The following is a 10,630-nucleotide window of genomic DNA, read 5'->3' on the forward strand; positions in this document are numbered from 1 at the left end:
ACTTTCCTCTTTGGCCCCATAATCTCCTTGATCAGAAAATTTGGCACATTGCCGAGTTACATGACGTTACAGTACAAGTTCTCATATGTCCTGAGTGTTAATTGACCTTAGAAGGCTAGGGCCAAAATATTGGCTTTCCTTGCAGCCCTCCTTTTCATCTAATTTTGGTCTGCAAACTTAGGTTGTTAACCATCCAGAAGACAAGCTTGTTATTACCATACAACTTAGGCTGTTAAGCTTAACCTTACTATCTGTCTGCATATCAAACATCTTAGGCATAATATGGAATAGGTATTTTTCATCAGTCAAACTTGGTTTCTTACTGACTCTTTTGGTCATCAAACAAATCATCATTTATGTCTAACATGAACTGTTATTCTTCACTTTTCCCAAATATGCCAACATTTGGCATGTTTTAAATACCAAACATCTCCATAGAGATGGCACGTTGCCATTATTCGGTATGCCCAGGAATCCTAAATGATTTCATATCTAAAGCTCATTCTCACATACCAGGCTGATCATATACTTAAGCAATAAACAAAATTACATCAAACATCTAAGTGTTTTGAAAGGACAAACCTGTGTGATTTCCCAGGTTGTGAAGTGGTACGGATGGCCTTGTTTAGGTCACAAAATGAACATTTTGTACATTAAGCTAGACTTGCTCCAAACAAGAGTGCAGTCTTCAATAGAATGACCCTTATCTGTGCTGTTATGACAATTCTCTGCTGGTGGATAAGTGATTGAAGGGAGAATGCTGAAGCAGGATTCAGTTCTAATGCTGTTTAGGCTGCTGGTTTTATTGGGTCATATTTTGGTGATCAGAGGGTAAACCTGTGCTCACTTCTCCAATCACATATATGACTTTTGTTAGTAATATACAAACATCAGATACAGTTCTTAACTAGAACCTTTATCTGTCTTTAAGCTCTCTGCTTTCATATATAAAATATTTTGCCATAATTTCATATCCTGACAAATGGTGTGTGGAGTCTTAAATCATACCAAACTGAATTGAAGAGTAGTCATATAAAAGGGATCATCACTGGAACAGTGTCATCTCAACTGTAGTCAGCTGTACAGCCTATTAATCCAAAAACTCATAAGGAGCCTGAGATTGGATTGTGAGGGCTATGATTTGATGGACAAGCACTGAGCCTGTCCATTAACTCTTGGAAAAATAGCTCCTTGAAACCATCTTTTTAAAAAATGTTTATTTGCTGTGTAAAATGACATCAATTTTTTCTTGGAGAAAAATCACTTAGGTTGTACCGTCAGGCTTCCTAAATGACTAGGTGATCCTTCAGTGAGAAAAACCTAAGGGTCCTTTGTGTTTCTTATAATTGCTTGGGCTTCAGTTCTACAGAAATGTGACTAGAAAAGTCACTCTATGAACTAACTCATTACTATTTAATGAATGATTCCAATTTATGGGCATATATGGTCATATCAGTCATGCTTCTCAGATAAGCCTGTCTTTGTTCACCTGGGGTGGTCATTAAATAAATTGGTCTAGGTGACAGGAGTTGAGTTCTTCTATCTCATTTCTTACAGAAAAGGGTAATGTTGGGGATATAGCTTAGTGGCACAAGTGCCTGCCAGGCAAGGGCAAGCTCCTGAGTTCTATTTATGGTACTAAAAAACCCAAAAAACAAAATACAAGAAGAGTAATATTAAAATCTTCAGAGTTGAAAGGAAAAAGGAAGGCCATACACATATACTACATGCAAAGGCACACACATAACCTAGAAAGGCAACATAATTAAGTAGGAAGAAGACACATTTAGGTGATAAAATGTACAGGAAACATTCCTAATTCTCAATACATTATCAGAAGACAGTAGGAGAATATTATTATTAGGCCTTTAATATTTGGAAAAAGCAAAACAAATGGGAGATGAAAATGTACCAAATATTGTACTATTAATTTAAATTAAAAGATGATAACTTGTTCAAATAGCCTACCTCAAGCTGGGGAATGAAATGGACAACATAGATACTGGATATTCAGCATCCATCTGGATCCAGATGTTATTTACAGTCTACTCATAAGGAGATAGCCCTGCTTGAAACTATAGACTTAGAGAACTCTGGCTTCTCCCCAGAGAATGGAACTGTCAGACTCGTCTTTGGATTCTTCTTCCCCACCACACTCTCCCACATCCCAGGACCTCCAATATATCAATCAGCTGCAAATGGCCACCAACTCTCTCCAGACAGGGAAGCTAGGGGTAGTCTTCCCATGGAAAGATAGCATTTGTCAGCAGCAGAGCTTTTCAGCAAAATTGTCCCTTTGGCCTCTTACCTGGTTTTTGGCTCTACTCTGGCAGGAAATGACAAAAGCCTATCGTAGAAAACATGAAAAATAAATAGAAATATTTTTTTAAACCACTCATAATCTCACTGCCTGGTGTGATGATTGTCAATATTTTGATATAGTACAAAAATTTGTTTTTCTGTAAAAGTGTTTATTTTCTTTTGGTCCAAACTTTGGGAGGGCTCCAGAGAGGTGAAAAAGTTACCTAGTGACTAGAGGGAAAGGGTTAGGCCAAAGCCTTGTATTATCTAAATAAACAATTTTTTTTTTTTTTTTTTTTTTTGGCAGAACCAGGGATTGAACTCAGGCCCTTGACCTTGCCAGGCAAGTGCTTATTCTACTGAGCCATCTCCCCGGTCCCAATAAACATGTTTATTCCTTTCCTTCCCTTTCTTTTCCCTTTTTTCCTTTTCTCTTTCACTCTTTTTTTTCCTTTACCTTTCTTCCTTCCTTCCTTTTTTGGGTTTTTTGGAGCTAGGTTCTCACTATATAGCCCACACTGGCCATGAACTCATTATGCAGCCCAGGCTGGCCACAACCTCACAGTGATACTCTCGCTTCGGCCTTCCAGGTGCTGGGGTTATATTGGTAAGATTAATGTATTTTTAATTAAATAATAAAAGCGAGGTCTCCGCATTTTTCAATTAGTTCCAAAGAGAACACGTACAAGGTGCTGATACTTACAAATACATTGTCCTCAACATGCTGCTGTTAATTTGACATTAGAATCTCTTTGTTAATAGCATTAGAGAGAGCTTAGCAAAGGAAGTAAGCAGAATGATATTATAGAACTTTTCATTGCTTAGGAAATTGTCCCCCATCACAAACAAACATTACTGTAAAGGACAAGAACATAAATGAGGTGGTATTTGACCTCTAGCCAAGTGTTTTGTGTCTACAGGCCACAGATCCCAAGAGCACTGGCCCCTCTCCTTGCCTAAGAGCTAGCTCCCATTGCCCAATTACTGCCTGGGGTGTGAGGGAGGAACCTGAGCCAGAGCCAGGATGGAAACACTAAGATAAGGACCCTGAAAGAAGATTGTAGCTTAGTACAGAAGATGGTCGTGCAGTCAGAAAGAAACTACATTCCAACCCAAAGGTTGCCGCCTCTGTGACATTTGGGCCAATCCTCCCAACTATCCAGGGTTTCCTTTATACAGTGGGGATGATAAAACCTACTTCTCATAGTACTAGATGTTTTATAAAAGCTGGTTATTAGCATTTATGATTCATTTTTTTATTATCTCATGTAGTTCTACCTGTATTTTAAATTTTATCATGGCATTATAACTTATTCTAAAAGTGATTCTCATTTGTTGCCCTTGTTCATTTCATTTTTTATCATTAATCTACTATAATATTTGTATCATGATATTCCAAATAGAGTCCTTCCATCCCAGAACTTGTCATTTGATGTTTAATAAAGCGTATTGTCTTTGTGGGAGACCTCATGTATGTACACTCTCCCTTTCCTGCTCTACGTGGCAGGTTTTCATTACCTGCAAAAAAAAAAAAAAAAGCATATAGATGGTACTGATCATATTCCTTAAACATTCATTAAACAAAAAATCTCCCTCTTTTTTTTATTGAGAGCCTCCTATATGCTAAAGATTATGCCATGGGGCTGGGGAGATGGCTCAGTAGAATAAGCGCTTCTCTGGCAAGCGCAAGGGCCTGGCTGAGTTTAATCCCTGGTTCCATCAAAAAAAGTAAAAATACAAAAAATTAAATAAAGATTACGCCAATTGATATGTCTGAAACTTATCTTGGCTGGATAAGAAAATTAAAGGTACAATCATTTCAATATATTTAGAAAAAGGCTTAGACAAAAAGTTTCTTTTTCATTTATGTATTTGGTACAGGGTCTCACTATGCAGCTCAGACTCATAGTGATCTTCGTGTTTTCAGCCTCCTGAGTGCTGGGATTACAGGTGTGCACCACCAGACTCATTCCCAGGCTCAGTGTGCCCAGGGGCAGGATGAGGGATAAAACCCTACACTTGCCAAAACAGGCACTTAGGCTTAGACAAATATTAAAGAAAAAAGTGTTACAGCTAGTAAAAGTGTACAATTCTAAATTGTAACACAAGTTAAAAATAATGTTGATTTAAATTTAAATGAGCTTCTGATTAGGGAAAGAACATAAACTAAAAACCCAGAAAGTTAGAGTGGAACAATAACTAAGAAATTTTATTTTATTTATTTTTTGGTACTGAAAATAGAACTCAGGACCTCATAATCACCAGGCAGGTACTATGTGCTACTGAGCTAGGAAAGTTTATTTTTATATCATGAAATTGATATATAATTTTGAGTAAAATGTACAATTTTTGTGTACCTTAGTGTCTTGTCTATAAAACCAAATATATATGTAGCAAACAAAAAATATTTCTATGTAACTTGTGGTTTCAAGAGGAGATCTGGAAGCTGGGAATGGTGGAGCATGCCTGTGACCCCAGCACTCAGGAGGCTGTTCAAGGCCAGCCTGGGTTTCATAGTGAGTTCAAAACCAGCCTGCACTACACAGCAAGAACCTGTCTCAAAAAAAGAAAAAAGAAGAAGAAATCACAATGGAAACTAAAAATTATTTTTATATGTATAACATATCAAAACTAATGAGTAATTATAAAGATAATAGTAATCACTGGTAATTACAATGAAATTCCTAAGTAGAAATAAATTTACTTAAAGATAAGAGAGGACCAGCGAGAGCACTCAGCGGACTAAGTGCCTGCTTAGGCAAGCACAGGGACCAGGGTTTGATCTCCAGCACCACATGCTTCACTGGCCCTGCCCCAGGCACACAGAGCAGTCATGGAGACTGGGCATGGTGGTGCACGGCTGTAATCCAGCACTGGGGAGGCTGAAAACAGGAGGATCACTATGAGTCCAAGTTGCATAGTGAGACTCTATACCAAATACATAAAAAAAAAAAAAAAAAGCTAGTGAAAAAGCCAAGCAGAAAAAAAAATTGTAGAATTAACAGAGAAAGTTAAGTAAGAAAAATAAAAATATAGATAATCAATAAAACCAAAATCTGCTTTTGGAAATAATGCAGATTAGACAATTTATGAAAAATTATGGGATAATTTCAGGTAAGAATTTAGATGCACGGTTTTTACATTATGTTTTACCATCTTGTAGAGTTGACCATATCACATTCAAACCAACAACCAGGAATCAGGGTCATGGTCTTTAGGAAATTGGCTTAGGCCTCAGTGGAAGACCACAGTTATGTGAGATATTCAGAAGTCCAGGCGCTGCATGCAGAGGCTTTCATTTTGTTTGAAGATGTGTCTGTGCCCCAAAGTAATAAACATTAGAGGATACATGAGAGACAAAGGCTTGGCCTTTAAAATTCAAAGACAGTTGGCCATGGTGGGCTGGCTCTTAGAGACCTGGCCTGGCTACTTTCCAATCAACTGTAGACACCTGACTGTGCTTAGTGGATTTTGGGGAAGAGCAGTGCTTTGGGTCTGAACGCAGAGCCTTCACACTAACCTACATTCCTAGCCCTCTTGGGGTTCCATTAAGTTGCTCAGTTGCCCAGGCTGGGATCCAATTTGCAATGCTCCTGCCTCAGCCTCCCAGAGTATGGGCATTACTCCCTGTGCTACTGTGCTCAGCTTTTATTTTAAATGCAGCCTCTGAATGGGTCTGGACCTTACCTCAGTTTCCTGAATCAAATAGTTGTTCTGCAACTAACCCACTGCCTTGCCTCTGGTATCTGTTTATTCGTGGCCCAATTATTCCAGATGTATGTTGGTTGCATAAGCGTACTATATTCTACAGAAACATACAGGAGCAATCATTTTAGAATCACTTTCACAAGGTACGCAGGTACAGGCTGCCATTTCTGTTCTGTATTAAAAGGGAGTCCTTGGTAAAGGCCTGTGTATAGAGAGACCTCACTAAAACTACAGTGGCATGAGAATGTAAGCTGCCCACAGGAAACTCACATACAGATGAGGGGGTGGTCATACCTGAAAGCAGCTCCAAATGGAACTGAATGTGTGTCCTCTTCCAGACTGAGGCCTGTCATGGCCAAGTCAGTGAGAAAGGGTCTTTCTTGAACAGGACAAGTGAGTTTAAATTTTTTAAATTGTCTTTGTTTTTTGAGAATGGAGTTTAAGCTTATGTTTACAAAACTTTAGTGCTTCTGGAGCCCATGATTTAACAGGTTATTTTTAAATATAAACTATTTTTCCCTTATAGAACATTCTATCACTATATAATGAATGATGTGGGTGTGGCAGTACATGCCTGCAATCCTATCTCTCTGGGAAACTGAAGCAGAAGGATCGCAAGATGGAGGCTAATTTGCACAACCTAATCAGTGACGTGACTTACACATGGAACAAAATTGCTAAATTCTAAATATATGAAGGACATCGTTTCATTATCTGTATGTTGTTTGCTATTATGATAAACAGGTATCAAGTAATCCTTTAATATGTCTTTATTTTACCTACTTTCTATAAAGTTTTATCAATTCTCCCATGATTAGTAATAGTGTTAAATTTAGTAACACCACAAACATAATCTTTTTGGTGGAGTTTTCTACTTCTCCACATCTGTCATCAACAAATAAACTGTAAAAGCTCAAGATAACATTTATTTGTTTTGATGAATTGTTTTGAGGCAGTGTCTTAACCCGCAGTTCAGGCTGGCCTTGAACTGTTGCTCAGGCTGGCCTTGAACTCATGCCTCAGCCTCTGAGTGCTAGGAATATACCACCTCTCAGATCTGCTCAGCAAACTTAGACAGCTAACAGAACTCATACTTAGTCAGAATTGTTTATGAAGCCATAACTGCGCTTTTAGATTGTATCAGGCACTAACATGGACTCATTCCCCAGTGAATGTGTGCCTTGCCATCGTGGTTCCTAAACCATAGTGTTGCCATAATTTCACATTAAAACTATTCCTACTTAATTTCCAAAGATCTGTATCATGCCTACATGCAATTGATGGATTAAGAATCATCAGAATTAATTTTTAGTCTGATTATCTTCAACGTGGAGGAAAAATGCCTTTCATGAAATGTGAACCAAATTGTTCTCCCACTGCTTTCCACTTGTCCCATTTACAATAAGTTTATGTAAATATACATTTGGGAAGGATCAGACTCTCCTTTCATGCTCTGTTCATACATGAAATGAAAGAAAAAAAAAGCCTGCACAAGGAAGTGTTTCCTAATGTACGACTAGTAGATATCTGATTAATGACACAAAGTTGAGTCAATCTTATCTTTACTATTCAGAGTTTTTCTACAGAGTACAAAATCCTACATCTCCCATCTTCTGGTTTTTATCAATGTAATAGCCTATCAGTTATGTCCTTTTTTGGGAGGGGTATTTAGTACAGGGCCTACAGGGTCTCACTACACAGATTGGACTCATAATGATCCTCCTGTTCTCAGCCTCCCAAGCACTGGGATTACAGGTGTGTGCTACCATGCCCAGTTGCAATAGCAGTCTCAGCACGCCCCAGGGGCAGGGCTGGCATGGCATGCAGGAGATCAAACCCAAGTCCCTGCCTCTGACTAAGCAGGTACTTTAACCCGCTGAGCTATCTGGCCAGCCTTCCAGTTATGTACTTTTGGCTAGTTCTATTTACTTTGCAAGGAAAAACTGATTTTAACTTAGTAAAGAAAAAAATACCTGAACGATGATTCAGATGAGACCAGCCATTGTTAATATGTATTTATGAAATGTTTTTTTTAAATAAAAATTAGACGTACACAGTGACCTACACAGTAGCACTCTGGTATCCTGGGAGGGTGAGGAAGGAGGATCACAAGTTGGAGCCCAGGAAGATCCTGTCTCAAAAAAAAAAAAAAAAAAGAGGAGGGGATGTAGCTGTGAATGTAGGAAATGGGAATGTAGTTCAGTGGGATGTCTCTTATTGCAATAAATAAATATATATCTTTTATATCCCATATATTTTTATAGCAGTACTGTTAATGAAATGTAACTCTTCATATACTTAGAATGAACAAATTAGCAAACTAGTTGACTACTGTGGCACAAATATCACAAAGAAGAAAAAGTTACTATTTGGGGGTTTGTATAAAGGTAAGACAGTTGTAATTTCAATTACTCAGTTATAGTAAGGGAATTGAGAGCAGAAAAAGGAGTAAGGTGAGGCAGCAAATGGGAAGGAAAAGTGAAGGAAGGGTGGGGACTATTGTCTCTTATAAAATCTATTTAGCATTCAAAAGACTTGACTTATAAATCAAAACCACTTGTAAATAAATCAAGGCCTAAGTCTTTTTACAACTAGTAATAAGATGAATGCCACATTAACATCTTATGGGAATCACTGAAAACAGTGCCAAAGGCTAATATTCTCTTTGGACACTGTAGTAATGCAGACCTGGGAGGAAGTAATGATTTGCCTCCTCTTAAGATTCCACAGAGCTGAGAGACTCTGGGGCCAAAATCTTCCTCTTCTTCCTATTGGCAGCATAAATAAGTCCTACTTTCATTCAATTAGTAGTGAAATATATTTCAGCTACTGAAACATTATCATAAGAAAGCATTTATAGGACACTTATATACTATACTAAATACCAACTACATAATTTTGAAAAAATACTCATTATAATCAGCAAGGTAGTTTCTTCTAATCTTAGCTGTATAACATAAAGTGGTTCTTATTGTGCTAACAGTCATAGCAAGAGAAAAAAATGTTTCATGTGGGGAGAAATGCAAAATAGTAACAGAAATTTCATTTCTGCTTCATATTAACACTCCAAAATTAAAGTTTGGAATGATAAACAGCTAGCAGATATTTTAGATATACTAAGACAAATTTTTGATATGGATCATATCTGCAATTATTCATTATAGGCTTTGTATGAGCTCTGTGACAAGTTATGCCCAGAATCATCAACTAAGTTTCTTAGAAGTTTTTTTTTTTCCCCCTTAGGGCAAAGTGTGAATGCAGTCCCCCACTACATAAATTATTTTTTTTTTCTTTTCAAAGTTTTATTGATAAACATATAGCAATGAGACAGTTTCAAATCAAATCGAAAGTACAGTTTCAACAAATAATACACTGCATATATTCTTCTTAGCACTACATAAATTATGCAGTCAAGATTCCCACATTTGGGGAAATCTTAGGGTCACCACATCCGGAGTGCAACAGACGAGCCTCACCCTGGGAAAACCACCTTTGTGATCATGGTATCACCCCTGCCAGGTAAGTACAGAAAATAGTTCTGGAACTTGTCTTGCCTGGAAAACATCTAAGTTCTCCATATCCTTAGGTCACCATATAAAGAACACATTTCCAGAATCCACGAAAGCTAAGGACTCCAGTTCTACTGTGAACATAAAATCTACTGTACTGCCTGTAGGTCGACAAGTGCAAAGCTATCAGAAAAGATACAAGTTCACCTCCTACCTTGTTATTTTCACTAAATTTTGCTTCATACTAAAACTAAAAGAAAGAGAGGCTGGCGAGATAGCTCTGCAGTCTAAAGGGCCTGCTTAGGCAATCTTAGGCGCAGGGGGCCATGGTTCCATTCTAGGTACCACATGTTGCACCAGCCCCACCCTCAGGGTGGGCTGAGCCAGCCAAATAAATAAATAAATTAATTAATTAAATTAAAAGAAAGAGAAGGGGGCTGGGGAGATGGCTCAGTGGAATAAGCACTTGCCTGGCAAGAGCAAGGCCCTGAGTTCGATCCCTGGTTCCACCAAAAAAAAAAAAAAAAGAAAGAAAGAAAGAAGAGAAAAGGCCTTGAGATGATGTCCCCCAAAAGTGTAGTCAGCAAACTGTTACAAGCATAAATTGGGCAAGGAGAATTTTCCACATATCAAATAAAGAACAAGTAAGTAAATTTTATTTCCATCAGTTGCCTTTGACCAAAGCATTAACAGTGACCTTGTTTTCCAATGCTGTGATTTTCAGTTGTAATGCTTTTCAGAAACATTAAAAATTCCAGTGGTTCATATGATAAATTTTGTTGATGTTACTGCATAACATAGGATTTGAGAAATCCTTTATAAGTACTTCCTAAGGTTCTGTCGTACACTGGACAAAACAAAATTTTGCTGTTTTCAATGGAAGTACTTCTTTCAAAACTCATTTTTATTGATCAAATAATTTGGAATCAACACGTTGTGTAACAGTATTTCTCTCATTTTATTGAAAATATACACTGACAGTTGTAACTTAACAAATAGTTGTAATTTAATAACTACATTTGTATGTTAGTTATGACTTGAGTCAAGAAATTCTTCCATCCCCGGCCTGCCATGCTGTCCCTGCCCCTGGGGCGCACTGAGACAGGGAATGA

The 10,630-nt window shown here is 37.7% G+C and overlaps 1 non-coding gene across 1 annotated transcript; it reads right to left on the reverse strand.

The window, feature by feature from the left end:
• Nucleotides 1-9,369: 9,369 nt before the first annotated feature.
• Nucleotides 9,370-9,536, reverse strand: LOC111812397. The gene has a single exon (XR_002817905.1). It is a non-coding gene; the product is annotated as a U1 spliceosomal RNA (small nuclear RNA).
• Between the last annotated feature and the right edge of the window lie 1,094 nt (nt 9,537-10,630).

This window comes from Octodon degus, unplaced genomic scaffold (genome assembly GCF_000260255.1).
Source record: "Octodon degus isolate 3935 unplaced genomic scaffold, OctDeg1.0 scaffold00122, whole genome shotgun sequence".
Classification (NCBI taxonomy): Eukaryota; Metazoa; Chordata; class Mammalia; order Rodentia; family Octodontidae; genus Octodon; species Octodon degus.